Source organism: Oratosquilla oratoria, chromosome 14 (assembly GCF_046742065.1).
Source record: "Oratosquilla oratoria isolate Oo_2021 chromosome 14, ASM4674206v1, whole genome shotgun sequence".
Lineage (NCBI taxonomy): Eukaryota > Metazoa > Arthropoda > Malacostraca > Stomatopoda > Squillidae > Oratosquilla > Oratosquilla oratoria.
The window spans coordinates 46,232,965-46,240,464 of NC_134790.1; positions in this window are offsets into that span (position 1 = coordinate 46,232,965).

A 7,500-nucleotide genomic window follows, 5' to 3' on the forward strand; every position below is an offset into this window, starting at 1 on the left:
CCTTACCTTTGTTCGGAATCCTTTCGTAGCTTCTCTGGTGTGACCTCTCCTGAAACTTGCCCTGGCATTGGTCTAGTCTCGGGTCCTTGAGGGTCTTTGGGAATTATCTTTTTCGGGCTTTCCTTCTGATTCTACTAATGTACTCACAGAATCAGTATATCTATATAGCCATTATGAATGAGACCTATCACCTACTGTGATAACTGGCCTTAAGGAAATTGCCAAGAACTACATACTTCTTTGGAAAAGAATATTCTGTATCAGAAAGTGATTGAATCAATGTATAGCTACATAATTGCAGGTTTGCGAGGTAATGCATATTATATAAAGGAAGGAGTAGTTCACTTCATGTATCTATGTTGTTTACAATATATTGTGTCAGTAAGTTAAACGTGAATTCTCGCATTTATTACAAAAAGTCATCTCGTTCCCGCACCAGGTCTAAGATCATTCACATTGAAATCACATATAATTATCCTCCTACATATATAGAGAGCATACAAAGAGAGCAGCTACTCACCGCCTGTTTTTCATCTCCTTTTGCAAGACGTAGACACAGAAATGAACACAAGCTTATTCATTTGCCACAAATGCACCAACCTAAGCATACTTGCACATACACCAATACTTTGCAACATACTACATTATCGAGTGGGTCCACATTAGATGCACCATACAGAAACAATATATCACAGGCTGGACTTCCTGCACGCACACATACAGACCTAAATAATACCCCAAAAGAAGATATACACAACTAAAACAATTTCAAATTAAGACAGTGACATAAAAGCACAGAAATGCAAACATTTCAGCACAGGCACTGCAGACACATAACATTCACACAGTAAGTACTAAGCACTCACTATAGTTCACACTACTAGAATCCACAAACTCAAAAACAATCAGAGAATACATAACAACACAACAAAAACGACACAACACAACACAACACAACACAACACAACACAACACAACACAACACAACACAACACAACACAACACAACACAACACAACACAACACAACACAACACAACACAACACACACAACACAACACAACACAACACAACACAACACAACACAACACAACACAACACAACACAACACAACGCAACACAACACAACACAACACAACACAACACAACACAACACAACACAACACAACACAACACAACACAACACAACATAACACAACACAACACAACAACACAATACAACACAACACAACACAATACAAAACAACACAACACAACACAACACAACACAAAACAACACAAAACAACACAACACAGCACAACACAACACAACACAACACAACACAACACAACACAACACAACACAACACAACACAACACAACACAACACAACACAACACAACACAACACAACACAACACAACACAACACAGCACAACACAACACAGCACAACACAACACAACACAACACAACACAACACAACACAACACAACACAACACAGCGCAAAGGTCTTATTACACCAATACATGGCAGCATACAGTTCTCCAATAAAACCAGAAAAAAAATTAGATAACAAGACATTATACATGCTAATCGTATAAATACAAATATAAAAAAATCAACACAAAACGTCTCTAGTATCTATAAACCTCCCACAACGTCAACACCCCAATGGTGCACCTCACTACTCTAATTCCCTTAACAACATTACTAGCCACATTCTGGATAGGGACTTGAACGCACGTCACTCTATATGGTTTAACACACAAACAGCATATCAAAGAGGTAACACTATCAGAGTTTAGCTTCGCTCTCTGAACACTGAGAACCCAGTAGGACATTCCCTCGAACAGGCAACATTCCTAGACAACATTCTGCACATTTTCATTCCAGACACCTTATGTATGTATTATCTTCCTTCAGATCACTACCAAATAGAAATTCACCACAGAACAGACAAGATCAAAACAACACATAAAATAGTATACATGAACTTCAACAAAGAAAATTAGACAGATTGCACAGAAAAAATAGACAAGATTTATTCATATATTCTCATTCTTATTCATATTCTTATTCTTATTCTTATTCTTATTCTTATTCTTATTCTTATTCTTATTCTTATTCTTATTCTTATTCTTATTCTTATTCTTATTCTTATTCTTATTCTTATTCTTATTCTTATTCTTATTCTTATTCTTATTCTTATTCTTATTCTTTTATTCTTATTCTTATTCTTTTCTTATTCTTATTCTTATTCTTATTCTTATTCTTATTCTTATTCTTATTCTTATTCTTATTCTTTTATTTTTATTCTTATTCTTATTCTTATTCTTATTCTTATTCTTATTCTTATTCTTATTCTTATTCTTATTCTTATTCTTATTCTTATTCTTATTCTTATTCTTATTCTTATTCTTATTCTTATTCTTATTCTTATTCTTATTCTTATTCTTATATCTAATTTTTATATCATTCTCATTTTTAGTCTTTGTTGGGAGATTAGGAGGAATGAATGAATGATCAAAATATCAATACTTAGAAACCAGAAGAGATGATCTTTGATCCATTATGGTAATGTGAAATAGCTAAGTTCAGCGAAGTCAATGCAGCCTTTTTCAGATTGTAGAAGTTTTATATGTTTGACAATAGCATGACTAATGAAGCTTTTCAATGAGTTGCTCATTTTCCAGTAAGTTTTGGGGTCATGTGTGTCAGTTTGATCTCCGGAAATGCATTGTTTGTGGTCACCTGAGTAACTTAATCCAATAGTTCATCCCACGTTTACTTTCTAAGCGGAAAATTTTGATAGTGAGAATTTTGGTTACGTATGTACTGGTGGAATAGCTCTCATACATTTTCTTCAATGAATGTGGAAGGTGGAATAGTTGTAAACCTAATACTTTTTTTTGGGGGGGGAGAAGTGGCCGGGTAGTTTTGGCAATACTAAAACTTAATCTTATTTCAGGGAATTGGCGCGATATGAAAGTATAATTTTGACTCTCTCACATTTTAGGTTCATATATGTGCCTTCATTTTCCAAGGAAGATGATTAAATCTCCTCAGCTCAGTGAAAATGACTTTGCCATTCGTTGACATGTGGTGTAATTCATCTTTTCAATATCGTGAAGCCAAGCAGACGAGCTTCCTGTGCTTGGAGTAATCAAACTCTTCCCCCCTCGCTTGCCAATTGCTCCGGGTTCAACTTTTCGTTGAGGGGCGTTTTCAAGTTTCCTTTTGATTGTTTTGGTTTTCCATCACTCCATGTCCTGTGTCATATTTATCTGAAGTTCAGCGTTCTTTTGTGCAGGGCAAAACGACTCCTGACATTGCGGTTTCAGTCATGTGAGATTTATATTACCATGCCAGTTGGATAATGAATTCTTCGAAAGTTTCCGTATTTACAGTAGTGGTATCTGGTATCAACAAAAACAGTAGAATTTCGTCGTGAATGAAAAAATAAAGTTTCATTTACACTTGCTCGCTTCAAATAAGTTATAACTTAAAACACCGACACTTTTCATAGCAAATTTTAGGGACTAATCCGAGGAATGTGATTTTGTCAACCATACACTTGGCGAGTTTTGCTAGAAAGATCTTGTTTATTTGATTCCGCTTTCAGGCTTAACTTTTGAAATTTCTTCAAATTTTCATGGTTACCATCTGTCCAACTTTTCTTTGCCTCAGCCTATCACATCACCGCACTGTCTTAACCATCAACTACCGCAAAGACTAGTCACGTATTCGCAAGAAAGAAGTGAAACTTCCTTTCCACCCTTCATATGACTGGTCCTTCAAGGTCGTAAGCCTCAAGAAACCACCGTCATAAGAAGTCTACGGAAGGAAAACGTAGTAGGGGAGAATCTGCGGGGTCCGACGTGTGCGAGTAATTGTTCGTGCACACTTCCTTGGAAGGTATTTTCAATTTTCCACCTCCACACGTGGACAACCACAATTGCTAACTTTGTAAGGTGTCAGGATTACGATAGGAAGCTTATTATGAACACACCCTGGCAGCGCATAGGGTGTACATGTACATGAGAGGTCACTGATCCAAGACTACACTCACTGTGCTGTGGATAACGACGATATTACTTGACTAACAGTTTGAATATCCTTTTTCGATTCTTGTGGGATGTTTTGGGGTTTTGTTTCGGTTCACGTCAGGCGATTTTATTAATTCTAAAGAAGAAATACTCTAGGACCGAAAAAGCTGAGCTTATGACCCGAGAAGTGAAACTTGCACATGTACCATCAACACATAGGACCGAGACAGCGATGCAGCAAAAGATGTTGTATTTGGAAAATAACATTCGACCAACCCCATAAGTGGAAAACCTGCCTCTCTAAGCTGAATTATGTCTGACCTTAGAAAGAATAGAAGTATCAAAATAAGTATTTGGTCTTTTCGAATTTGTCGAATTTTCAACCCATAAGAATACAAAATAAATCGAAATAAGTGCAAACAAATCGTTTGATATTAGACAAATGGGAATGAAAATAAGTCGTTTGATGTTGGACAGAACGAAATAATTAGAGTGAACGAAGACATTTAACAACTTAAGAAACTCAATGACAAGAGCAAAGTAATGTGAAAAGGTTGGGGAGACCGAGATCAATGTTCTGATGTTCCGGGAAAGGAGATGGTGTTGGTTAAACGATGTATTCTGGGAGAAGATTGAATGCCTCCAATATTCAGAAATCTTGATGGTCTGGTCGGGATTTGGGTTATCCTCTTTATCATCGCCACTCCCGTCGTCACTGGTAATATGTTTTCAGATATAAGATGGAATCTCAGTGGAACCATTTCTATAATTAGGTAGTATCGCTATGGTTGTAATGACAATGATAAAATTTATTATCATATTAATCTTCTAAATAGGCTTAATACAGAATATGTATACAATCAATTGGAAATTATCAGTAACTGCCATAATAATATAGAAAATTGATATCAATAATGGCGGTAAAAGAAATGCCAACAAACTTGATGACGGTAAAAATCATTGTAATGATATTAACAATAACAGTAATCGTAATATTAGCAATAATAATTATAATAATGGCACTTATAATAAAACATGATAAACAATAAGAAAAACATTACCCACGTATTCTCTACGCGTCGAAAGAGGAGATGATTAATAGAGATAGGAGACGTAGAGGTTAATAATCTCACCTCCCGAAAGAAAAATGACTCAAAAGAAGACACTGGAAGAGGATTGTGGTAGTAACGCTTTGCCAGCAAGTCCAGCCATTAAAGGTCACTTGATCCTGAGAAAAGGTTCTATAAATGTGTATGGACGCAGTAATGTATTTCGTGAAAAAAAGAATACGAGTGATGGAAGAAAATGGGTTGGATGTTCTGGCTATAGTTTAAACGAAAGTAGAAGATAAGTGCGAATGTGAGATGAAGAGAGTGAAAAGATACGGATTAATGGGAGACAGAGCAAAATGGGGTATCATTGGACCGTTACAGAGGAGGGATATTTGAGACCACAAGGGATAAAATGCATGAGACACGCAAATATAGAAATACTCGTAGATGGTATGACATGGATGATTTTGAATGCATCACAGCCACAGGAAAAAGAGATGGCGTTTTTGGTTTGAACTGAGTGAATGCAGTGATTTTTTTAGAATAAAAGAGAAAATCATGATGTTGGGGGGATATGAATGTTAAAGTTGGTAATGACTGCACTGATGGAATGATTGGCTGTTTTGGAGTCCCTGATGCGAATAGCAATGGAGGGTGTTAAATGGATTGGTCTGCAGCAAAGGGTATTTTTGGTTCAAGAAGTCAATACAAAAGTATACATGGAAGCATAATAGCAAAGATGTATGAAGTATGATTGGTCACACTGTCTTGAATCGAAAGCAGATTAGAGAAACACTGGATGCACTAGTGTAGAGAGGGGCTGGAGGTTGTATATCAGATCCTTCTACTACGAAAGTGGAAGTAGCAGAGATAAAGAACCTTAGGCGTGAACATACTGTAGAGAAGGGTTCAAGAAGTCAATACAAAAGTATACATGGAAGCATAATAGCAGAGATGTACGAAGTATGATTGGTCACACTGTCTTGAATCGAAAGCAGATTAGAGAAACACTGGATGCACTAGTGTAGAGAGGGGCTGGAGGTTGTATATCAGATCCTTCTACTGCGAAAGTGGAAGTAGCAGAGATAAAGAACCTTAGGCGCGAACATACAGTAGAAAAGGGAACATGTGAGAGAAGTTGGGAAACTGGAAACAATGTAGTGCCTTGGGAATACGAAAGACAAATGAGAGAAAAATGGGGTGAATGGTAAGTCACAGGAACTGGAAAGAGAACTGGAAGAAGTCAAAAGTGACAGTAAAAGAGATGGTCCCCAGATTGAAGGCCAGATTCTTGACATTTGGGATTTTTTCTTTTTTCACGGCACGAGACCAGAGGGCAGGTTGCTTTCAGTGGAGAGAATGTGAAGAGCTTCAAGAGATTCACCTGTCTTCGCAGTGATATCCAAATGTCCGCCTTCCACTATTCCCGCTCTCCAACTCCCCCTCTCTTCGTCTCTCCATCCTCCTTTCACTTGTCTCTGCCTCCCCGCTCTTGCTCAATGCCCTTTCGCCCCTCTCCTATCCATCTCCTATCTCCTCTCCCTCCCCATTCTCCCTCTCCCTCTTCTCTCCTTCTTTTCCGTCTTACCACCTATTAAATCTCCCTCTCCCAATCCCTCTCCCCCTCTCCACATCACCGTTTTCCCTCTCTCCTTCCCTCCTTCCCACTCACCTCCTTACTTTCCCACTCTCCCTTTGTCTACCCCGCTCTCTCACTTCCCCCTGTCTCTGCCTTCCCAATGTCCCTCTTGCAATCCTTCTCCACCTCCCCACTCTCTCTGTCTTCCTGTTCTCTCTCTCCTATCCCTCCACCTCTTTCCTTTCTCTCCCTACCAGCCCCTCACCACTCTTCCTCTCCTACTCTCTCTCCTCCTCCCCGCTGTCCCTCTCACCCCTCTCTCCACCTACTCGCCCGCTCTCCCTCTCAGCCTTCTTCCCGTTTGGCACCTTTGCATCCTGCATATCTCTCTTAATGACGAGAATAACACCTAAAGGGCCTCATAATTGTTTCCGTTCAGGCTTGTGCCGGCGGCAACACACGAAAAGATACGCCGGCTGGAGAGTAAACAAAGGCAAGCACGTATAAGAACGCTCTGCATGAACGGATGTAAGTATACAGTCGTTATGTGCATAAACATAGACACACGAGCAATTTTTTCAAATTTTAGTTAAATTAACCCTTAACAGTCCATAGCAGGTTTTCTCCTCAGCTGAATAAAATCACTCGCCGGCAGACAAAATAAACAAATGGATGTAATAAGGTATACAAGGGGTAAATTCTTTAATGTGAATACGTCTTATGATCATATTTCTCACGTGCCAGCTTCATGCTAACGAGTTCTTAAAAGTAAGACATGTGAGGCATACCGTGCGTAATAGTATTAGTCTGTAAGCTTACGTTGACATACACATGCGCTTCCTACA